This window comes from Hyperolius riggenbachi, chromosome 4, assembly GCF_040937935.1.
Source record: "Hyperolius riggenbachi isolate aHypRig1 chromosome 4, aHypRig1.pri, whole genome shotgun sequence".
NCBI classification, from domain to species: Eukaryota; Metazoa; Chordata; class Amphibia; order Anura; family Hyperoliidae; genus Hyperolius; species Hyperolius riggenbachi.
The window spans coordinates 191,782,116-191,807,883 of NC_090649.1; positions in this window are offsets into that span (position 1 = coordinate 191,782,116).

Genomic DNA, 25,768 nt, shown 5'->3' on the forward strand with positions numbered 1-25,768 from the left:
ACTGTTATTTTAAATACACCTGAGCAGTGGTGCTCATCCAATATTTGGGTATCCGAACTACCCAGATAATCTGAACTTTTTCCACTATCCGAACTTTGAATAGCAATTCGGATATTTTTTTAAAATCTGAATAGCACTATCCGAGCAAACTCGGATTTCCCATCTGAGAGAGAGAGAAGGATTGTAAGTCCCCACATCATTAAAAAAACATGATGCTACATGCCTCATATACCCTAAAAAAACGTTTTAAAGGCAATTTAAATAAGCCTTCTTCAGACTTTGTTCCCGTATACTGCCAATATGTTAGCGCACACCACCATATGTACATTCAGCATTCAAAAGAGATGCATAGATTTTTCAGCAAATATAAATATATGTCATTCAGATGCTTTAAAGTGGAGCTGAACTCTTGCACAGGACAGAAGGAAAACAGAGAAATGTACCATTTATGTATTTAGAGAGCCTGTCTAATTCCCCCTCCTCTGTGTCACAAGTTGTAATTTGATCTCTACACTGTGTCACCCGACTGCCACAACAGCTAAGCTCATTTGAAAGCACAGGATGCTAAAAAATATGTCTGCTTCCATAAAAGCAGGAAGTAGACACACTGCAGATTTATTGCAGGATTTGTATCAGCTGTAACAAAAATGTTTTTATTGAAAGGTTATGTTGTTGCGTATATTTTAGAGCAGAGAGGAAGTTCTGAGTTCAGGTCCACTGTAATTACAACAGAACATCCAAAGTGAGTCTTGACAGGATGTTTGCTACTTATCTGTTCTCTGTTTTGGATGGGCTTCTCTCCATTGCACTGCCCTGTCACCTGTTTGTGGCTCCGACTGCAGCCAGTCGCACAGAGGACAAAGAAGCAGTGCATGCTCTGGCCACTCACGCTCCATCACCTGTTTGTGGCTCTGACTGCAGCCAGTCGCACAGAGGACAAAGAAGCAGTGCATGCTCTGGCCACTCGCGCTCCCTGTAATTTCTCGCTCCTGCCCAGATGTGCACAGCAACCGAGGCCGGTACAGTGTTATGCATTCTTGACAAGTACCGGTCATACATCAGCGTCATTTCTCAAGTATGCAAGCCCAGAACACTATCGGCTGCTGTGCACATTCGGGCAGGAGCGCAAATTACAGGAATTATTTGTTGAACGGGAGGCAGAGCAGCACAACTGAGATGGGCCCATTCAAACCAATGATCGCTGGTCAGAGTGTTGGACATTTTTTTTGGGGGGGGGGGGGGGGGGCGCTTGGTGACAGCAGGCCTAGGGCTCTGGAAAGTACAAATCCGGCCCTGGTGGTAGTATTAAGTTTTTGTGGGAAACCAGAAGCAAAATTGCGTGCAAAAATGCTGGCGCACCTGTGATATGAGTTATCACGGTTTAGGGAATCAAGCCCCATCAGTTACCTGATACTAAGGGTCACCTATAGCTACCTATGATGAGGGAAGTAAGGGAGAATTGAGAGCTGGGCCAGCCAGCACACTTGCGGTGCAGTTCGGTGGGGGATTGTAGGTTCATGGAGGGCGAAGTCTAGGGTGCCAAGACATCTGTGCCTATCTGGGCTCCTGTGATGTAAATCCGGGCCAGGCCCACCTGTTTTATTTTGATATAGAGTCCCATCTGCAATCAAGTTTTTCTCCTGCGGTTTCTCCAAGGTGATATTTTCACACCTTGTCAATGAAATGCCCCTGAAACCACCAGCAAGTATGAAAATACTCAAAATAGTTTTCATAGTACCTTTTCACCTACTTTTTGGCACTTTTTTTCAGATGCTAAGTGCTGAAAAGCTGATGAAAACTTAAGAGAAAACTTAATTAGTAAATTGAATAAGGGCCAGAATATTTGGAAAGTGGGTCTTTTAGCAAATCTTTTGTGATATAATTGCTGACTGATTGTTGGGGAGATTTGTCATGCTTTCTGGTTCATGTGGTAGGAGTCACTAGCACTTAAAGTAAAAGGTAGCTGCAGCCTCAGATATTTGGAAGGGCACAAAGGGGGTTCAATGGTTAGCTGGTAGGGCCAAGACAGCAAAGGTGGAAAAGAGGTGTCAGGACACATCGAGACCCTATGCCCTGCAGGGCAGCGTATAGGATGGTAAACAGCAGCATTATTGGCTTTGAACAGAGCCAGATTAATACCAAACAGGGTCCAAAGAAGAGCAACGGATATGGGCACATCTTTCTGGCTTCACATTGCATCGGCTTACCAGAATATGCAGTTAAACCACACCACCACCAGATGTTCAATCCTCACTGATGTACAGGTCCAGAGTCCAATAAAGATTTTAATAGGAGGCTCTATGATGTAAAGTTAGGCTTCTGGACAGAGGTATAAGCTTAATTTGTTTACCAGATTTTTATTTTTCACAGAAACAAAATGCATTTCTTCCTGATCCATCTGCTTATATCTGGACATTCTATAATTGCCCCAAAGACTATTCTATAATTGCCCCAAAGACTATCAAGAAGTTTTCATGAGTGACATCACTGAAATCCCCACATCTATTAAATCAAGAACAACAGAAATCTTAATGGTGCCCCCAGTCTCAGGCAGCACCCCCAGTATAGATAGGTTAGATTTAACCCCAGTATTAGGTAGGTCCCCCATCATTACAGATAGCAGCATGTATTCCCATTTCCCGGTATTAGGTAGCTCCCCAGAGTATAGATAGTGCTGTGGTGCCCCCAGTTTTAGTCAGCCCCCTCCCCCCCCCAGTATAGATAGCCTGATGTGCACACAGTATTAGGCAGCCCCCCCCCCCCTTTGCAGGTTTAACATTTGTTTTAAAAAAAAAAACACACCGCCTTGTGTTTGTCCATCACTGACATACAGGTCCAAAGCCTGATAAAGATTGTGCTATGGGATTTTATGACTTAGAGTTAGGCTTCTGGGCAGAGGTATAAGCTTGATTTGTTTACCATATTTTTCTTTTTCACAGAAACAGAATGCATTTCTTCCTTATTCTCTTGCTTGTATCTGGACATACTACAACTAGGTCTGCTGCCAAGTGTGAAAAGGAGTATGATTGCCCCAAAGACTATCAAGAAGTCTTCACGAGTGGCATCAATGAGATCCCCATATCTATAAGATCAAAAACAACAGAAATCTTCATGGTGCAAACCAAAATCTCGACAATCAGAAAAGATGCTTTCAGCTCCTCGAGTCAGTTAAGGAGAATTGCATTCATTAACAATCCCATGAAATCCATTGAGGTTGGTGCTTTTGATAATTTGCCCAATCTGGATGAAATCGACATAACAGGCAGTGAAGACTTGACGCATCTGGAAAGTGGAGTTTTTCGCAACCTTGGCAGCCTGAAGAAACTTGTGCTGAAATACAATAACATTAGTACTATAGAAGATGGCATCTTTGACAGCCTATATAATTTGGAAGAACTTTATATAAATCTCAATCAGCTGCAGGTGCTTCCTCAAGATCCATTCAAGAACCTTGGGAATCTCACAATGTTACATCTAGCAAAAAATAAAATAACTACTCTGGCTGAAGACATATTTAATTATCTTCCTAAGCTGAAAATTCTTCGTTTATATGAGAATGAAATCACTGATTTTCCCCCGGGCTTGGTGGCCAATAATCAAAAATTGGTTGAATTCGGTGTTGCAAAGAACAGTTTAAGGGAATGGCCTAAGAACTTTCTGTCCAAATCACAAGCTCTTGAGAAACTTTACTTGGATGGTAATCTGATAGAAGAGCTTCCAGACAATACATTTTTTGGTCTTAATAAACTGAAATTGCTCAAAATCAACTCCAACAAACTAAAGAAGCTACCAGATCAGTTGACTGATGGCATTCTCGTTACTGATCTAGACCTGAGCCAAAACAGCTTGACAACTATTCCGCATGAATCATTTCGCAACTTTAAGACCTTAACAAAGTTGATTATTTCTTCCAATCAATTAAATTCTTTAACAAAGGAAATATTTAAAGGTCTTGACAAATTAAGGGAACTAAGCTTGCATAAAAATAACCTTACTAACTTACCTGATGATGTGTTCTCATTCCTTCACAATTTAAAGACACTGAGGCTTAATGAAAATCAATTCACCAACTTTCCAGTTTCTTCCATTGACTCCATTCCCAAACTTACTAAAGTGTATCTGAGAGGTAATCTGTGGATTTGTGATTGTAATATGGAAGACTTTTACAACTGGATAATAAACCATAAAGCAAAAGTCATGGATGATGATGATCTACTTTGTGATTCCCCTCCTCATCACCATGGAAGAAAAATTAGTTCTTTGCAGGTAGATGAACTGATATGCCTGACAACCCCACTAACAACACAAGTAACCACAGTCCAGACAACCACTGCATCATTCATCAACACGACTGTGCCAGCTACCAAACAACCTACAACAGTTTTGCTTGAAACAACTCAACCTCTGACAACAACTCCTTTACCCACAACAGTGAAAACAACACTTGTCCTCACCACTTTTCCTTCAACTTTAACTCAAGCAATTACAACTCAGCTAACCACAACTATTATGCCAACCACAAAGACAACAATAGAGCCCACAACTCCAGATGTGACAACAGTGGAGATTACAACACCACAGGACACAACAATCGTAAAAACCACAATCAAAGAAGTTTCAACTGTTCCATCATCAACAACTCCACAAAAAACATCAACTTTTCTTCAAACAACTACTGCAGAGTTCACAACTTCAGAGACAATCACAGCTGTAAAAACAACTTTCATCCCCAAAACTACAACAGTCAGAATGAATGCAACATTCATCATCACAACTGACTCAGCTACCAAACAACCTACAACAGCTTGGTGGCCAATAATCATATATTTGTTGAATTCAGTGTTGCAAAGAACAGGTTAAAGCAATGGCCGAAGAACTTTCTGTCCATATCACAAGCTCTTGAGAAACTTTACTTAGATGGTAATCTGATAGAAGAGCTTCCAGACAATACATTTTTTGGTCTTAATAAAGTGAAATGGCTCAAAATCAACTCCAACAAACTACAGAAGCTACCAGATCAAATGACTGATGGAATTCTCGTTACTGAACTAGACTTGAGCAAAAACAGCATGACAACTATTCCACATGAGGCTTTACGTAACTTTGAATCATTAACAAAGTTGACTATTTCTTCCAATCAATTAAATTCTTTAACCAGTTCAGGACCATAGGCCTACACCCACCCAGTGACCAGGCAGTTTTTTACAATTTAGTGCTCTGCAGGTTTAATAGATCGCTGCAGAGCCATAGTACTTAGCACACAAGTGATTCCCTACCCCTTTTTCTGCCCACCAACAGAGCTTTCTGTTGGTGGGCTCTGATCGCTGCTGCAATGTTTATTTTTTTATTTTTTTAATACATTTCGCTATTTTTATATTTATTTTTCGAACTACCCTCCCTCTCTCCGTCAGCCAATCAGGGCGATCCCTTCTCATAGACATCAGCCTATGAAAGGGGATCACGATCAGAGCCACTCCAGGGGACAGCCGCGCGACACGGCTGTCCCCAGTACAGCGCTGCCATAGATTACAGCACTGTACAATGTAAATAGATGCCAGTTTTGCCGTCTAACAGTCTAATAGCCGCTGGGAGACTGATGACGGAGTAATCCCCTGCAAACCCCGCCCCAGGACTTGACGCCTTCCAGCGTTAGGCAGTCCTGGGGCTGCCACCTTCCCAAAGCCTATTGGCGTTAGGCAGTCGGGAAGGGTTCACAAAGAAAATGTTTAAAGGTCTTGATAAATGAACGGAACTAAGCTTGAATAAAAATAACCTTTCTAATTTACATGATTATGTGTTTTCACCCCTTCAAAAACTAAGGACATAGAGGCTTATTGAAAATCAATTCGCCAACTTTTCAGTCCCGTCCATAGACTCCATTTCCAAACTTACTTCAGTGTATCTGAGGGGTAATCCATGGATTTGTAATTGTAATCTGGAAGACTTCTACAATTGGATAATAAACCATAAACAAACAAAGATGATGATGATGATGATCTACTTTGTGATTCACCTCCTTGACACCATGGAAGGCAAATTAGCTCTTTGCTGGTTCAGGGGTGTACAAACATTTCAACTGGGGCCATATCAATGTTCTTAAAATTGTTAGGGTGCCGAGCTAGTAAAATTAAACATGATGCCTTCTGATTGCCCTAGGTACACTATGTTTATTGTACTGGTCAGAGGCGGCCTTTGTGGGGGGCAAGTGGGGCAATCAACCCAGTTCCCACACCTTAAGGGGGCCCCGTGCCGCCAGGGAGATGGCAAAATCCCAGTGGGCCCTCTTGTGCTTTAAAAATTGTGGCGGTGCCAGTTACGAGGGCGCTGCTGTCTTAGAGGGCCTCCCCGCAGTGTGCCTCCCAGTCTCCGCTACCTCTCTTACAATCACACTTCAGATCAGTGGCAACTGGAGAGAGGCAGATAAGGGCGCACATTACCCGTGGATAGGTATACTTCAAATACGTCATTGGTCACTTCATGCATGTGAAGTGTTCCGAGTCCGGGCAGGCAGTGAGCACCCAGCTCTGCCTCTCTCCGGTCACCACTGATCTAAGGTCAGTGAGTAGTGCGGTGACCAGCCCTCCCACCTAACAAGGCAGCACCCAGCAAAGCAAAGCCCCCAGCAAAGCGTCAAACGGATATGTGCCTCCTTCAGTTTCCCTGTGCCCCCTCTGTGTCTCCTCCTCTCCATCTGTACCCCTTCTGTGTCTCCCCCGTCCATCTATGCCCCCTGAGTGGCTCCTTCTGTTCCTCCTCAAATGCCCCTTCTGTGCCTCCTCAAGTCCTTCTCTGCCCCCTCTTGTCACCCTGTGCTCCTGTCTATTTTGTCCTCTCTGTCCCTTTACCTCTTTCTGTGCACCCTCCTGCCCCACTGTGCCTCCTCCTGTCTCCCTGTGTTCCCCCTCCTGTCTCATTGTGCCTCCTTCTGTCCCTGTGTGCTCTCTGCTCCCCATCTGTGTCTTTTCTGATCTCTTTGTGCACCCTCTTTATCTCTGCTTGATCCTTCTCCTCTCTATTTCTGCCTCCTCTCCCCCTGTGCCCCTTTTTGCCTACCTCTGTGCGGTCTCTCCATCTCGTGTCTTTATCTGTCCCCCTCTGCACTTTCTTCTCTCTCCATCTGATGCCTCCTCTCACCCTGTGCCCCCTCTTTGTCTCCTTCTGCCCTCCACCTTCCTGTGATTCCTCCTCCCCATCTGGTGCCTCCTCTCCCCCTGCGCCCCCTTCTGCCCACCTTTGTGCTTTCTCCTCTCTATCTGATTCTCCTCTCCTCCTGTGCCCCCTTTGTGCCTCCTTCTCCTATCCCCCGGTGCCCCCCTATTTCTCCCTTTGTTCTCTCTGCTCTTCTATTTCTCTCCCCCAGCTCATGCACAAACAAACATATACACACACACACACACACACACACACGCACAAACACACACACAAACTCGCTCACTCTGATGTAGGCAGAGTATGGCGTGTGCTAGAGTGTGTTGTAATGCGTTTTGTGTTCCCCAGGCCTCTGTAATCAGGTAAAAAGGGCACAGGGGCCATTATGGAAAAAACGTTGACACCATGGGCGCCTATTATAAAAGCCGCAATTAGCAGCAAGCAACAGAAATTTGGGTGCATGGCGTCGGCCTTTATTGGGAGCCTGCAGGCGCAGAAATTTATAATTTTTGCTGCAAATCGTGGCTTTATAATGCAGCAAAGAACTTACATTTGGGCGCCCGGAAATGTACTTTGCTTGCCGGTATTTGGGTGCCCAAATATACCTTCTTTGCTACATATTGCGGCTCTGCATTAGAGGGTGGGTTAAGGTCCAAAGGGGGGGGGGGTAGGGTTAGGCACCACCAGGGGGGTTTCGGGTTAGACACCAGTGCACCACTATGGAAGGGGGGGGGGGTCTTAGGATTAGGAATCGGTAAAGGTAGGGATCTGTGTGAGAGTAGGGTTAGGTTTAGTCATAGTAAAATATCTGTAAAACTTACAAATATTTTACTATCACACTCCAGCAGTAGAATATCGCTAATTTTACCAATATTTTATTAGCGGCAATCCCCTGCACCCTTTTTTCCAGGCACCTTTATTTCATGTATGCCTCTGTAGGCCCTGACACCTGCTCCTTACCTTTTTATGTTCCTGCAGGGCAGCAATGGCTCTGGCTGCCAAACTCCCAACATCTCTGCTGCTGCTCCCCACTGAACTGGAGACTAGTGATGGGCCGAACCGTTCGCCTGGGCCTCTTACTACTTCCGGGTTGCAATGACCCGGAGTAGTACACCTGCGCTGCCCGGCGGAGCGCGTCCTAGATTGCGCTCCTGTTGCCGGGCACTCTCTGCGCATGAGCGTGACGTTACTCATGACGTCACGCACATGCGCAGAGAGTGTCCGGCAACAGGAGCGCGATCTAGGGCGCGCTCCGCCGGGCAGCGCAGGCGTACTACTCCGGGTCATTGCGAACCGGAAGTAGTAAGAGGCCCATGGATTTAGAGATGTTCGCCGGCTAACGGTTCGGGAACCGTTCGCCACATCTCTACTGTAGACAATGAGTGAATTTCACAAGCATAGTTAGGTGACGAGCTGCTATCCAATTGGATAGCAATGTGTGTCACCTGACACTGTGCAGCTGGGATTGCAGCGACTTTGCTCCTGTGTGCTCAATAGGGGAACCAGAACATAGAGCAAGTGGATAGACTGCATGGAGTGGGGACGTGCCAGATTTCATATTAATGTAGAGAAATTATGATTGCCATCTTGCTCTAAAGTGTACCAGAGCCGCTGTAAAATAAAAGTTTTCTACATACCTGGGGCTTCCTCCAGGCCCATGTACACGGATATATATATATATACAGTGGCTTGCAAAAGTATTCGGCCCCCTTGAAGTTTTCCACATTTTGTCACATTACTGCCTCAAACATGCATCAATTTGATTGGAATTCCACATGAAAGACCAATACAAAGTGGTGTCCACGTGAGAAGTGGAACAAAAATCATACATTATTCCAAAACATTTTTTACAAATCAATAACTGCAAAGTGGGGTGTGCGTAATTATTCAGCCCCACCTTTTCCTGCAATTACAGCTGCCAGTCTTTTAGGGTATGTCTCTACCAGCTTTGCGCATTTAGAGACTGAAATCCTTGCCCATTCTTCTTTGCAAAACAGCTCCAGCTCAGTCAGATTAGATGGATAGCGTTTGTGAACAGCAGTTTTCAGATCTTGCTACAGATTCTCGATTGGATTTAGATCTGGACTTTGACTGGGCCATTCTAACACTTGTATATCTTTTGTTTTAAACCATTCCATTGTTGCCCTGGCTTTATGTTTAGGGTCGTTGTCCTGCTGGAAGATGATCCTCCGCCCCAGTCTCAAGTCTTTTGCAGACTTCAAGAGGTTTTCTTCCAAGATTGCCCTGTATTTGGCTCCATCCATCTTCCCATCAACTCTGACCAGCTTCCCTGTCCCTGCTGAAGAGAAGCCACCCCAGAGCATGATGCTGCCACCACCATATTTAACAGTGGGGATGGTGTGTTTTGAGTGATGTGCAGTGTTAGTTTTCTGCCACACATAGCGTTTTGCATTTTGGCCTAAAAGTTCCATTTTGGTCTCATCCGACCAGAGCACCTTCTTCCACATGTTTACTGTGTCCCCCACATGGCTTGTGGCAAACTGCAAACAGGACTTCTTATGCTTTTCTGTTAACAATGGCTTTCTTCTAGTCACTCTTCCATAAGAGCCAACTTTGTGCAGTGCACGACTAATAGTTGCCCTATGGACAGATTCCCCCACCTGAGCTGTAGATCTCTGCAGCTCGTCTAGAGTCACCATGGGCCTCTTGACTGCATTTCTGATCAGCGCTCTCCTTGTTTGGCCTGTGAGTTCAGGTGGACAGCCTTGTCTTGGTAGGTTTACAGTTGTGCCATACTGCTTTAATTTCTGAATGATTGCTTGAACAGTGCTCTGTGGGATGTTGAAGGCTTTGGAAATCTTTTTGTAGCCTAAGCCTGCTTTAAATTTCTTAATAACTTTATCCCTGACCTGTCTGGTGTGTTCTTTGGACTTCATGGTGTTGTTGCTACCAATATTCTCTTAGACAACCTCTGAGGCCATCACAGAGCAGCTGTATTTGTACTGACATTAGATTACACACAGGTGCACTCTATTTAGTCATTAGCACTCATCAGGCAATGTCTATGGGCAACTGACTGCACTCAGACCAAAGGGGGCTGAATAATTACGCACACCCCACTTTGCAGTTATTGATTTGTAAAAAATGTTTGGAATCATGTATGATTTTCTTTCCACTTCTCACGTGTACACCACTTTGTATTGATCTTTCACGTGGAATTCCAATAAAATTGATTCATGTTTGTGGCAGTAATGTGACAAAATGTGGAAAACTTCAAGGGGGCCAAATACTTTTGCAAGCCACTGTATATATATATATTTTATCATTAAGCCTGAAAACCTGACAGAGGCCTAGCTGAAAGAGAGACTGCCTTCCACTGTGATTCTAGAATCCAAGAGAGCTAATATGCATTATTCTTTGTGATTTATTCACAATAGCTTCTATAAACGCTAAGGACTTGTCATTGCAAAGCTTCAGCAATTTAACGTTTTAGATAACCTTTTTTTATGTCATTTGTTATTATATACCAATCAGTAAGCATCACTATTTAAGTGCAATTGAAAGCTTAGGGAGAACTACCCAGCTTTGTATGATTAAGCTATATCTACTTAAAGATCAACTATCAAAGAAACAGTTTTTTTGTAAACCCCACATACTTATAGAGCTTTCAGCCAGCAACACTAGAAATCTTTTCAGAGGTCTCTCAGCACAGCCTGAGTGAAACAAATGCCTTGTATGCCAGCTGTTTGTAGCAATTTTGTGTCAGCCACGGTGGGAGGGGAAGGCAGAGCTGAACTGTAACCTGGCTGTAAACTGTTTACTTTACGTAGGCAAGTTTAGGGGGGGGGGGGGATTACTAGAGCCCAGAATCCCCCCTCAGACCAGGGCTGGTGCAGTGTCTGGGGACAAGCAGATAGGCACAACTGGAGACACCAGAATGTCTACAGGCATCCTACCTTGCGCTTTCCTTCTCTACCTTTCCCCCACTCTTTTATACCTCTTTCTTTCATGCTCCTTTCTCCCCCTAAAATGTTTTAAAAATCAACATTGTCTCATTCTAACTACTTTTATGCATTTATATAGCGTGGGCATCTTCTGCAGCACTGTACAAAGTAAATAGTCATGTCACAGACTGTCGTCAGAGAAGCTCACAATCTAATCCCTTTCATAGTCATATTCTAATGTCGTATCATATTATTATTATTATGTATTTGTATAGCACTGACATCTTACGCAGCACTGACTGTCCTCAGAGGAGCTCACAATCAAATCCCTATGACAGTCATAGTCTAATGTCCAGCCATATTATTATTATGTAATTTTATAGCACTGACATCCTCTGAAGCACTTTACAGAGTATATCAGAGTCATGTCACTGACTGTCCTCAAAGGAGCTCACAATCTAATCCTTACTATAGTCATACTCTAATATCCTACCATAATATTACATTAAGCATGGCTGAGAGTCCTTTCAGCAATCCCAATCTTGAAAATCCTGGGTTTGCCCCTGCTTTAGACTGCAAGGCAGAGAGAGAGAGAGACACAGAAGCACACAGACAGAGCTGCAGCTGATGATTATTTACACACATTTGAAGATACAGTATATATTGCTATTTGCTAGTAATAACTGGAAATATATGTGGCATTTAGAATTTAAGTTAACTTTGATAGTTGTCCTTTAAAGGGAACCAGAGATAAATGTTTCACACAAAATAAACATATCAGTCGATAGCTTGTAAAGAATAAATGCTCTACCTGATAATTTCGCCACTCTGGTGTGCCTTTTTTAGTGTTTTTTATCCATTATTCCTCAAGGAAAAATCCAATATTGCCGCCAGCTCATGTCCCTTCTGCTTCCGGGTTATGAGTTGTTCTGGATGTACTGTCTAGGCTATATGAGAAAGGCTGCTTCAGCCTTTCATCTGTGTGCTTTCATTTTGGTATGATGTGCAGCTGCCTGTAGGAAGTGTCTCTCATAGGAATGAAACTGCAGTCATCATCATTATCTATGCAGAGTGCACACAGAGCACACATATCATATTGCAGCCACACTTGTCTGTTTCAGAGCTTCTCTCTCAGCAGAAGCAGCCCCTCCCATGTCATCAGAGCTCTCAGTATGCAAAGCAGCAAAGCTGAGCCAGTAGGGGGCAGGCTTTGGCTTGAAAAGACTCCACAGAAGAGTGACTCAGCTATAATGTTTCCAAGTCAAACCTAGACTGAAGGCTCAGTCAGGGATTCTTATCACAGCTGATAACAGACTAATTAAGCAGATACGAATGAAACGAAAGCTGGCGATAAACTAGGCAGATTCCCTGCCGATCGACAGCAGATTCGATCACTTGGATCGAATCTGCTGTCACATCGTTCACGCTACACGCTAAATTTTGATCTATTTCGTCCCGAAATAGATCGATCCCGTCGATCGCTCTGTGGAAATTACCGTTGATCGCCCGCGGGTAGGGAGCGCGTCGCTATCGGTGTTCGAGTGCCCGACGACCGACGCAATACAGCTGCAATACATTACCTGCTCCGCTGGCGCGTCTCCCCAGGTCTCCGCTGTCTTCTCCGCTCTGGTCTGGTCTCCGGGTCCGGCATGCTTCACTTCTTCCTTTCCCGGGAAGTTTAACCAATAGAGGGCACTCTACTGTTTAAACTTCCCGCAGACAGGGGGAAGTGAAGCATGCCGGACCCGGAGACCAGACCAGAGCGGAGAAGAAGACAGCGGAGACCTGGGGAGTCGCGCCGGCGGATCTGGTAATGAATGGGGGGGAGGGGGGGGGACCGGCGGCAACAGCACCACCACCACAGATTGTGATCGGTTTCATGCTGAAATCGATTCACAATCTGTTTGCAGTAAAGGCAGCCATACGATCCCTCTCTGATCAGATTCGATCAGAGAGGGATCTATCTGTTGGTCGAATCTGATGACAAATCGACCAGTGTATGGCTACCTTAAAAGCAGCGTAGGTGTTTACTGTCATGTTCCCACTGATAAATGTAGTAAAATACATGAGGGTGCTTTGTCTCTGGTTCTCTTTAAAGTTCTTTATACAAGAATATAACTCTATATACTATTGATAAGGATAAAGCTATATTTGTGTGCACCATATTTGTAAAATCTCGAGTCAACAATTATCGATGGAGGATAAAACCTACAGAAGAAGAGTTGCTATATTGATATGGACTTATTTCACTAAAGGAACTTTGACAATATATATCAGATGATGGACAACAACTTGAGAGATGTACCGTATATTCCTGTATATATATGCTTTATCTATTTTTGTATCAATATAATTTTATAAAATTCAACTGATGAGTGCTGCGTATTTTTTCCAGAGGTAAACCTGTTAACCTATAAAAATTCTGTTTATAGTGAGCTACAAATCCACTTCTTCCTAATCTTGATTATGTGACTTATGGGCCTAGTCCTTTAAAGCGGATCCGAGATGAAAAACTAACTATAACAAGTAACTTGTCTATATATCTTATCTAAAGTTTAGATAGTTTACACAGCAAATCTAGCTGCAAACAACTTCAACAGTTTATTATTATTTATTCCTGTGATACATTGAGGGCAGCCATGTTCTGTTTGTCACATTATCACAGGCTAAGGGCTGGAGATGCGATCAGCTTGCCTGTGTGCAATGTGACAAATTCAGTCCCTTCTCCTCCTCCCTCCTCCTCTCTGCCTCTCTGGCTAGTAACCTCCTCCTCCTCCTGCCCAGACTTAGCTCCCATAAGCCCTTGCTACATGAGTCTTACAGTGCCAAGGCACTGGAGAAGCTGTGGGCAAGGATTGTTTCGTTTATAGGGAATTAGAGTATTAAAACAAAACAAAAAAAAATATTTGGCTTGAGGAATGCCCTATTAACTATATGAAAGGAACATAATCATGCAATGAGTAAAAGTTTATCTCGGATCCACTTTAAGTAGACAATAATCATTTAAGGCATATATTGATAAGATATTTGACAGACGGACGTCTCGGTACCCCTGCAAAGTGCTTGCACCGCACAGTTTGAGAACCACTGTTCTAGGCAATTCTGTGCAGACAGTGTGAGTACACACTTCTGGGTTTGCCACGGCACCACTCCCTATTGATCGCAGATCCAGCAACACCCCTGGATGTAGCTATATTATAGTGAATGTTGCTGGCTTTCACATAATTGTAAATGTATTTTACAGTCCTGTGCGAAATGTAATTGTATTGATTTCCTTCAACTTAAATTTGCAGATTCTGTGTGCTTCTGTAATACAGTATCTGTAATTATTTCAACGTACCACAAGAGGGTACTGTTGTACATGATATGATAATTTCTGCACAGTAAATGTAAGTGTACCTTCTGAACAGCTCACCTCACTTGCTGCAGATCCTTCCTGCACGATCCAGTCTGTGTGGCTATCAGACTTGAATTCCAATGAAGCAAGTTCGACCAGTGGTGAAGATTTTCAATTTGTAGCTTTATTCACAAAGGTAGTGAATACAAAGCCATCACCCAATGATGGAATCAGGTATAAGTATAGCTCTTAGGTGTATAAAGCTCTCAGATGCTAACAGTGCTGCAGGATACACATGGAAGCGAGTGAATCTACATTGCAGCTGGGCAAAATAGCGAAACGGACAGTCGCTGTTTCGAGAGGTCTCCCGCTCTTTGTCAAGTGCAGTGGCATAAAGCCTACGGAGTTCCCAACACCTTTTATGCCACTCCTCCTGTCCTAACAACTCTGGCAACCTATACTGAAGGAGGGGGGGTCATTTTGCGACATATACTTAAGGCAGGCCCGTTTCTAGGGGCGGGCGGGCGAGGCAGGGCATTGCTTGGGGCGTAGCGGCGGGGGGACGCATGCAGCATAGTGCAGGAATGGATACCTGTGCTGTAGGGGCCTTCTTACCATTATATGAGACCCAGAACCAGGGAGTATAATGCAGGGCGTGTGGATGCAAGCGGGTGAGTTCGCTCCCTCCACTCTGCTGCATGCGTCCCCCCGCTCTGCATATATGTGGCGCTGTACAAAGGGTAAAAGAGGATTTGTAAAGTTTCATAAACTTTCATTTTTTACCACTTTTACTTGATTCCAGATGTAGACTCATTTTATCAGTCACTTTTACCCATATTTATAAAAACATAGAAAAGAAAGACTAGCACCTTTATTAACTTAAAGTCATAAAACATTGCTAAATGAAAACAAAGGCAAAAGGGGGAAAAACAGGCAGACCAAAGAATTTTAGCAGTCAGAAAAGCCTGAAAGAATGGTGCTCATTAAAAAAGAACAGTGATTTTAACATTTTCGGGGTCCCAGAGAGGAAGCAGGTAGCTGGAGAGCTGAGCTGTCACAGCAGGGGAGATGGAGTCACATTAGGGGAACAGACAGGGCCGGCCCGCTCATGAGGCGGGGTGAAACTTTTGCCTCAGGCGGCAAAATTCCAGGGGCGGCACCCGCCCGTCCGTGGGTGCGGGGAGCCGGCCGCCGAGCTGGAGGGGTAGCTGGCAGGACGGGGGTATTGGGCCTAGCGGCGGGGAGGGGGGTCGGACCCCCCCCTCCCTCGCCTGGGTCCCCCGTGCTCCGCTCCCCTCCAGCCTTAAATACAAGCAGCCGCTATGTGTAAGAGGCACGGGCGGGTAGGACTCACCTCTTCCTCGATCCAAGCGTGCGCTCCACTGACGTCACTTCCTGCAGCGTTGCAGGAAGTGACGTCAGTGGAGCGCACGCTTGGAACGAGGAAGAGGTGAGTCCTACCCGCCCGTGCCTCTTACACATAGCGGCTGCTTGTATTTAAGGCTGGAGGGGAGCGGAGCACGGGGGACCCAGGCGAGGGAGGGGGGGGGGTACGACCCCCTCCCCGCCGCTAGGCCCAATACCCCCGTCCTGCCAGCTACCCCTCCAGCTCGGCGGCCCCCCAGAGCGCGCCCCCCACCGGGGGGGGGGGGGGGGTGGCGGAATTTTTTTTTTTGCCTCAGGCGGCAAATAGTCTAGGGCCGGCCCTGGGAACAGAGTGCAAGTATGAGCACTAAAGGTGCTACTGAAAGAAGAGCCACTCTCTTCAGGCCCCTTAGCACTGTCTATGGCTGTTATAGTAAATCCTACATTACTGCTTGACGTAACTGCAGTGAGTACGTGACCCAAACTAGACCAGAAGCACTGAATGTCACTGTCAGCAGTTTGAAATGTAGTGGAGAGGATTGCGAGGCAAGACAATGCGTTATCTAGGAGCTGCAGATGTTTTGGTCATGACAACCTGAGATAAGGCTGTGCAGGCTGAGCCAGTGTAAGCCGAGTGTCACCAACGTTTATGCAGGACTAACAATGCCTTTGTAAAAGAATGCATATTGCTTTTCATTGTCTTCATCAAATACTCCAGAAACTCTCTCTTTTGTAACAGGTAAGATGGTTATATATTTTTCATGCAATACAACTCACTTGAGGCCATATACAACTATAACACACCTTGGCCTATATGCAATTAACTTTTTCTTACGAGTTTTCTACTAGGAGATAATTCTTCATCTTCTATTTAAAATAGCTTTCCAGCAATTTGTAATTAAAAAGGATGCATAAAATAGGTGGAAAAGTAGCATAAACATTATTTCTAGTGTTTTCTTGCTTGCTGGTTGTTCAAAAGGTGTTTTATTGGCAAGTTTAAAAATATCACCTAGGAGAAAACACAGGGGAAAATATTTATTGCATATAGGCCCTTGTCAATAAAATGTCCTTTAAACTACCAGCAAGAAAAAAAATATTTAAAATAATTTTAGTAATGCTATTTCACCTACTATTTGGTACTTTTTCAATTGTGAAATGCTGAAAAGTTATTTTAAAGAGAAGATGAAAATGATCTCGCAAGAGAAAACTCAAGAGGAAAAGTGAATTGCATATGGGCATTGGTCTGATAAAGCTGCAGGGCAATTAAGACATTTCAATATTCTTTGAAACAGGTTCACACAGGTTCCAAAGTGGTGTCACTATTTGTCTCCACAACTGGAAACAAGTAGTGACAACGCTTTGGAACAGGCTGATACGATCAGGAAATGCTTCTGAACATCTTGGATTAATAAATGACAAATAATATCGTTTGGTCTAAGGTAAGGTTTACCACCAATTTTATCTATCCAGTCTCTCTCTCCCTCTCTCTCGATAATTTTCCATAAATGTAGCTGAAAGAGATTGATGATCGTAATCTGCTAATTATGATAATGCAAAATTTCACATACATTTTCACAAGTTAGGGTCATTCGTAATAACGATTTAGACATTCAATTGATTTTGTGTTATCCATTCATAATTATGTTTACAAACAAAATTAGTTAAGATTTTTTCTAAAATTTGCGTTACATTTTTGCATTGCAATTGCGAATGACAATGTGAAATTATCACTATTATTAATTGGAAGTAACGAAAAACTTTTTTTTTAATATATGGTGGGCAACATGCAGATTATGTCTGGCTTTTACCGCTGTCTGTGTCCCCTTTGAGAATATTACTCTTTAATTAATCTCCCAGAAACACACCTGGAAATTTTAGGCAGGGCCGGTTCTTGCCCCAGTGGGGCCCCACGCAAAGGTAACCTGCCCCCCCCCCCAAAATAAAATTCAGCCCGAGCGCTGCTGGACCCCCCACGCTGCATCCATGGTTCCTGTTTTCATACCCGCTGGCTGTATCATCTCAGAGACCCGGTGCCTGTTATTACCCAATACCGTTCAAGTGGTCTGAAGAAGATGCATACAGCAGAATTGAATATGGGAAGCACAGATGGAGCAGCACTGGGAGACTCAGCAGCACTCGGGGGTCCTGGGGCACTTACCCCCTTTGCCTTACTGGAAATGCTGGCCCTGGTTTTAGGAAATCTGTTACCAGCCTCTCCACTTGGGTGATTTATTCCCAGCTCCTTCTTTGGTGATACTTGCAAAAGTTCGGAATTCACTACACTTCCTGTCACAGTGCCAGAATGTGAGGGGAAGACTCCCTAGGGAAAACAGACAACAATAAATAAGACTTCCTAGTTCTATCCATAAGATCCAGAACAAAAAAATTTCGCTTGACCACCTATTTTACTATTTTGTTTTCCTTCATGTTTATATTTTGCAGGATAGCTGCGGTGACAGAAATAGTGAGGCCACCAGTACTGTCACACCTGGAATAAGCATGCAGGCAATAGAGCAGGAAAACCTGATGTGTACACTTGTTCTGTTTGGTTCAGAAGGTATTACAGGCAGAGGATTAGACTAATAAGTTGGGAAGAAGCATCAAATAAAAGGAAGTCAGCAGAAGCTTTTGTCCTCGTATTTCTCTCACATAGGCCTGGTGCACACCAGAGGAGTTTTTCTGAGCGTTTTGAGTTTTTAAATCTGCTGCTAATGTTATCCTATGTGTCTGTGCACACTGGAGCAATGAGGTTTTGTAAAAAAACCCCATAGCATTACATTAGGAAGAGCTTTTGAAACCTCTAGCGCCCAAACGCTAGAGGTTTCAAAAGCTCTTCCCAATGTAATGCTATGGTTTTTTTTTACAAAACCTCATTGCTCCAGTGTACACAGATACATAGGATAACATTAGCAGCAGATTTAAAAACTCAAAACGCTCAGAAAAAATCCTCTGGTGTGCACCAGGCCTAAAAGTTTCCTTTAAAGTAATTTCTGTCTCAAAAAGTGCTTAAAAAGGTTTTTTTAAACGCTGTGCACTTAAAGGAATCATCAGCAAAAAAATTAAAAATCAGCTTTACTCACCTGGGGCTTTCTCCAGCCCCTTGCAGCCGACTGTCCCACGCTGTCTGCTCCGCTCACCGTTGCCATCCTGGGCTCCCCGCACAGGGCAGAGGCCGACCTCGTGGTCGTCCTTACTGCGTGAAGCACCGCTGTCAATCATGGCCACGTTGTCTGCGGCATACTGCGCAGGCGCAGAACACAGACGCAGTAAGGACGACCTTGAGGTCAGCCTCTGCACTGTGTGACAAGCCTGGGACGGCGGCGGAGAGTGGAGCAGACATCGTGGGACAGTCGGCTGCAAGGGGCTGGAGAAAGCCCCAGGTGAGTATAGCTGATTTTTTATTTTTTCGCTGATGATTCCTTTAACCAAGGAAAGATTAACTGTGTTATAAAAGTTATAAATACCAGTGCTATGCTGTCCTCTTTAGTGTCTAGTGAAGCAGTGATGCCTCTCACCACCATTCACAATTACAAGTTACCATCTGTCTGCTTTCTTTTCTGTGCCCTGTTGCTTTTATTAATCATGTTTTAAATATATGATAGGCAGAGGAAGTCTATCCACCGGAATTAGCTTCCTCAGTGCATGATGACAATTGGTTCCTCTGAAATATGTGCCCTGCTTCCACTTGCCATTGTACACTACAGATGAAACAAGGGATTAGGCCTGGTTTACACTGCAGAAGCAGTGTGGTAAGGGCATCTGCTCAGGATATCATTATTCACATTACCTGCCATTTCCACCCACCCATCCGCTCATCCACCGTACCTTCCACCATCATCCGCGCCATTCCCGCTAGTCCTGAGACTGATCAGACACCAGAATAAGCATGGGGCTCTCTGCTGGATTGTAAAAAAAAAATCAGTGTGAATCCTACTCAGCAACAGGGAGGAATCTCATTGGCAGAGCCGGAACAAGGTCCTCCAGTACCCAAGGCTGAGACACCAAAGTACGCCCCCATAACTCCCACCCCAGCCGTCACACACTGATTGCTATTAGAGTAAGAGGTGCCCCAGGGCCCACAACCACCAACACCTTAATCTCTAGTTATCAGGCCTACAGTCACTGCCGTGTATCCCCTTTTCCTTTTTCTCTTTGCTTCAAACACAACAGGGGAATGATACCTGAGTGAGTTGTGCACCCCCTCCTTCACTGAGCCCTGAGGCTTGAGCCTCTCTCACCGCTGCCTAGCCCTGCTCATTGGTCCACCATAAACCAATGAGAACTTTCCCTGTTTCAGCAGGATTCCCAGTGGTCTTCTGAAAACCATTGGGGTGCCCCATTCTTCTTCAAGTCTCCGATCCCACAAAGTGGACCGAAAAGTGGTGGGGGAATCCAAATCTATGGTACAGCTGAGAGATTTCCATGCTGCGACCAGCCAATTGGAAACAGACGTTTGCAGCACAATTGCGATACAGTTGCATAAAAATGCAGCAGGTCAGTACTTTGCATTTTTGGTCCTATCCGTGTGCATTACGTTCCGATTCCAATTGACAGTGTCTTGTTAATAGCATAGGATGCATTCACCTTACAATTTAACATTTTTTATTGTAGTGTGAACAAGCCCCAAAACTGGACTGGTTTCTGTATTTATCAAGCATAAATACAGTCACCCAGTACCCACACCTGAGGCCTGGAGTTAGCGTTTCAACCCTTTCTCAGGAAGAGTCATATAAGGCTAATAAAAAACTGTAGTCCGCTAATGCTGTCATTATAGACGTGGACAATTGGCCAATAGGAGCAGGTTACTGAGAGAGGAAATGTGAAGTTATGATTCAGGCCTAAGTGACACACTAAGTACAAATTTAAAGAAAGGTTGTTTCAGAGAAAAGAAAATAATATTGCGCATGGAGTAATCTTGTAGCACTAATAATGTAGCCATGTGTGTACGCAGTATGTGTATTAGGAAGAGGTTGTTTATGCTTTATAATAACTTTTAAAAAAAAGTTTACCCTTTTCCTCTATTTTATTTTCTGCCGCTATGGTATGTCATAGCCCCTTGTGACAGTACAGACACGTAAAGGGGTCTGATCACAACCCTGTCATCTCTCCAGTCACTGATGGAGATTAGGAGCAGAGAGCTCCTAATCCACATATACATATCTGCAGCCAGACACACTACTGAGAACCAGGAAGTGTTACCGAGTTACATCTTGGCTTCTGATCAGAGAAACGAGCAAGCATGGGAGCTCCATCCACCCTGATCATCATCATCTCTGTACATCACTCCTGGCAATCCCCACTTCAGCCATCCTAACACATAAGCTGGATAAATATAAAAATGGCAATTCCAGAGGAAAGACAAATAATATTGCAGTTATCAGACATGGAATAATCTTGGTTCACTGATAATGTGTGAGGAGTATGTGTATGAGGAAAGGGTTGTTCATCTTTTATTCGAACTTTATTTAAAAAAAATAGGAAAGTAACAGCAGATTACACACACATCTGATAGTTCATACCATCATAGGCATGTTTTAACCCTCTGACAAGATGCATCTCTGCAAAGGCTGTCAATGAAGGGTACAGTCTTTCTGAGATTCATAAAGTCCATGGCAGTGAATGGGCTACAGAAAAAAACTGTACAAATTAACATATCATGGCATGGGTGGAAGTAGGTGCTAGTGTGAGGTAAATACCCACCTTGCTGCAGGCTTTTTCTGTATACTGTATTTGCAGCATTAACATTCCCAGATATGTCACATGCATGCATTAGATGAACAGTATATATGAGTTATTGGAGTCAGGACTGTTCTCCAGCAATTGAATCTGTGATTTTAAAGCTCACCATGCCTCCCCCTCCCCCAAATTGTGCCCAGCCCAGTATAGGTAACAAATGTGCACCTAGTATTAAGTAGGTTGCCACCCCAGTAAAAGTAGCCAGATGTACCCCCAGCATTAAGTTTCCCCCACTCCAGTATAGATAGCAGGATGTGCCTTCAGTATTAGGTAGCCACCTTCCCCAGTATAGATAGCCCAAAGTCCCCCCAGTCTTAGGCAGCCCCACAGTATAGATAGGCAGATTTAACACCAGTATTAGGTAGGTCCTCCACCAGTATAGATAGCAGCATGTGCCCCCGGTATTAGGTAGCTCCCCAGAGTAAAGATAGTGCTGTGGTGCCCCCAGTATTAGGCGCCCCCCGCCCGCACACACACATCTTGCATGTTTACAATTTGTCCAGAAAACCACATTGCCTTGTGTTTGTCCATCACTGACGTACAGGTCCAAAGCACAATAAAGATGTTACTATGGGACTCTATGATTAAGAGTTAGGCTTCTGGACAAAGGTATAAGTTGATTTGTTTACCAGATTTTTCTTTTTCACAGAAACAGAATGCATGTCTTCCTTATTCTCCTGCTTGTATCTGGACATACTACAACTAGTTCTGCTGCCAATTGTAAAAACGAGTATGATTGCCCAAAAGACTATCAAGAAGTCTTCATGACTGACATCACGGATATCCCCACATCTATAAGATCAACAACAACAGAAATATTCATGGTGCAAACCAAAATCTCAACAATCAGAAAAGATGCTTTCAGCTCCTTCAGTCAGCTGAGGAGAATTGCATTCATTAACAATCCCATCAAATCCATTGAAGTTGGTGCTTTTGATAATTTGCCTAATCTGGATGAAATCGAGATAACCGTCAATAAAGACTTGAAGCATCTGGAAAGTGGAGTTTTTCGCAACCTTGGCAGCCTGAAGAAACTTGCGCTGAAAAACAATAACATCAGTACTATAGAAGATGGCATCTTTGACAGCCTATATAATTTAGAAGAACTGTATATAAATATCAATCAGCTGCAGGCGCTTCCTCAAGATCCATTCAAGAACCTTGTGAATCTCACAACTTTACATCTAGCAAAAAATAAAATAACCACTCTGGCTGAAGACATATTTAATTATCTTCCTAAACTGAAAATTCTTCGTCTATATGAGAATGAAATCACTGATCTTCCCCCGGGCTTGGTGGCCAATAATCAAAAATTGGGTGATTTCAGTGTTGCAAAGAACAGGTTAAGGCAATGGCCTAAAAACATTCTGTCCAAATCACAAGCTCTTGAAAAACTTTACTTGGATGGTAATCTGATAGAAGAGCTTCCAGACAATACATTTTTTGGTCTTAATAAACTGAAATTGCTCAAAATCAACTCCAACAATCTACAGAAGCTACCAGATCAGTTGACTGATGGCATTCTCGTTACTGATCTAGACCTGAGCCAAAACAGCTTGACAACTATTCCGCATGAGGTATTTCGCAACTTTAAGACCTTAACAAAGTTGATTATTTCTTCCAATCAATTAAATTATTTAACAAAGGAAATGTTTAAAGGTCTTGATAAATTAACAGAACTAAGCTTGCATACAAATAACCTTACTAACTTACATGATGATGTGTTCTCATTACTTAACAATTTAAAGACACTGAGGCTTAATGATAATCAATTCACCAACTTTCCAGTTCCATCCATTGACTCCATTCCCAAACTTACTAAAGTGTATCTGAAGGGTAATCCGTTGATTTGTGATTGTAATATGGAAGACTTTTACAACTGGATAATAAACCATAAAGCAAAAGTCATAGATGATGATGATCTACTTTGTGATTCACCTCCTCATCACCATGGAAGAAAAATTAGTTCTTTGCAAGTAGATGAACTGATATGCCTGACAACCCCACTAACAACAACACAAGTAACTACAGCCCAGACAACCACTGCATCATTCATCACCACGACTGTGCCAGCTACCAAACAACCTACAACAGTTTTGTTTGTCACAACTCAACCCCTGACAACAACTCCTTTACCCACAACAGTGAAAACAACACTTGTCCTCACCACTTTTCCCTCAACTTCAACTCAAGCAATTACAACTCAGCTAACTACAACTATTATGCCAACCACAAAGGCAACAACGATAGAGCCCACAACTCCAGATGTGACAACAGTGGAGATTACAACACCACATGACACAACAATCGTAAAAACCACAATCAAAGAAGTTTCAACTGTTCCACCATCAACAACTCCACAAAAAACATCAACTTTTCTTCCAACTACTGCAGAGTTCACAACTTCAGATAAGACAACCACAGCTGTAAAAACAACTTTCATTCCCAAAACTAAAACAGTCAGAATTACTACTCTTCCTGAAACTACAACAGTCAGTACGACTACTCTTCCAGAAACTACAACCATCAGCATGACAACTCTTCCAGAAACTACAACCATCAGCATGACAACTCTTCCAGAAACTACAACCATCAGCATGACTACTCGTCTGGAAACTACAACAGTCAGCATGACTACTATTCCAGGAACTACAACTATAACCACGTCAACTCTTCCAGAAACTACAACAGTCAGCACGACTACTCTTCCGGAAACTACAACAGCTAGCATAATTACTCTTCCAGAAACCACATCAGTTAGCATAACTACACTTCCAGAAACCACAGCCATTTTGAAAACGACTGTGCAATCCACAGCACAGACTTCAACAGCCTCTTCAACTACAAAATTGATCACAGCTTCAGAACTGTCTACTGTATTAACAACTTTGGAGAGTACAACAGAGTTGTCTTCTATGGTTCCGTCAACTGAATGTTCTTCCACAACTGTGATGACCAGCAGTGCGACCATGCTTACTACAGAGCTAACATCAACAGAGATCTCTACAACACTCGGAACAACATCACCTACAACATTATTTATGATATTTTCAGTAGAAAACAGTTCTACTACCTCATCTTCTGTCACCTCCTTGTCACCTACTACAATGTTGGCCAATGTTACTTTGCCTTCCTCTATCCCATTACTTTCTAAAAGCAGTGATTTTCTACTAGGAAGTAAAATACACCATTGTAAGTTTTTATTTATCTCGTATCTAACTCTCTTATGCATTGAAATTTGTTGCACACTATTTCTAGTAACCTTTACCTACACCTTACATAAATCTATACGCAGTGTTAAGATACCTACACGTCCTGTACGGCTGGTTAACATGTATAGGAATAGAGACAATACGTAGGAGTACTTATACTACTGTGCATTTTATGATCTTTTATTGCTATGCTGTGAGAATTTACTACATTTTTATGAAAAAGATTAGTTTGCCAGAGAGACGTGACACCAGACGGCATAAAGTACCTGAAGCCAGTGGCGTAGCTAAGGAGCTGTGGACCCTGGTGCAAGTTTTACATGGGGCCCCCCCAGGTACTCTATACATAGCAATTGATACCAAACCTGCCAAGGACAACTACAGTGTCAGAGGTGCAAAAAGGGGATGGGGAACAGTGTGTTAAAGATTACTACTATTCAAAGCATCTATAGAAGTGATTATTACAAGCACAGGACCAATAGAGAGCTAGAACTGTGATAAAGAGTGGACCTTTCGGGGCCCCTCTGGCCCAAGGGCCCCGATGCGGTCGCTACCTCTGCACCCCCTATTGCTACGCCACTTCCTGAAGCTGCATTTTATGATGTGTTGGCTCCACTCAAGTAATGGCAACCTACATTACATGTAAGTGACAGGAACACTTGAAATATTTTGATTCTTTATTGTCTGTTACAAAGTTTGTTGCTTGAAGGCAGCTATGTAGGAAATTTATATTTCTGCCAATAAAAGTCCTACCAATTATCCCACTCTCAAATACAGCAGGATCATTGTGCTGACAGTCTGCATTGCTGTGATCACTCTCTCTATCCCATGTTGCATCCAGTTCCAGGCACTGCTGGGCAGGTGTGTGTGCATGAAAGATGTGCATGGAGGGGCAGGAACTAATGGGAAATTCCTATTTATACTAAATATCGGTTTCTGTGTTATCATAACTGAGGTTTGACTGTGGTCTTATATTCCCCCCTGCCTCTCCTTCCCTCCCTCTCCACCTTACTATGGGCGGTACAGGATGGCGATCCATCCTAAACCGCCTCTGATAGGCTTCAGCC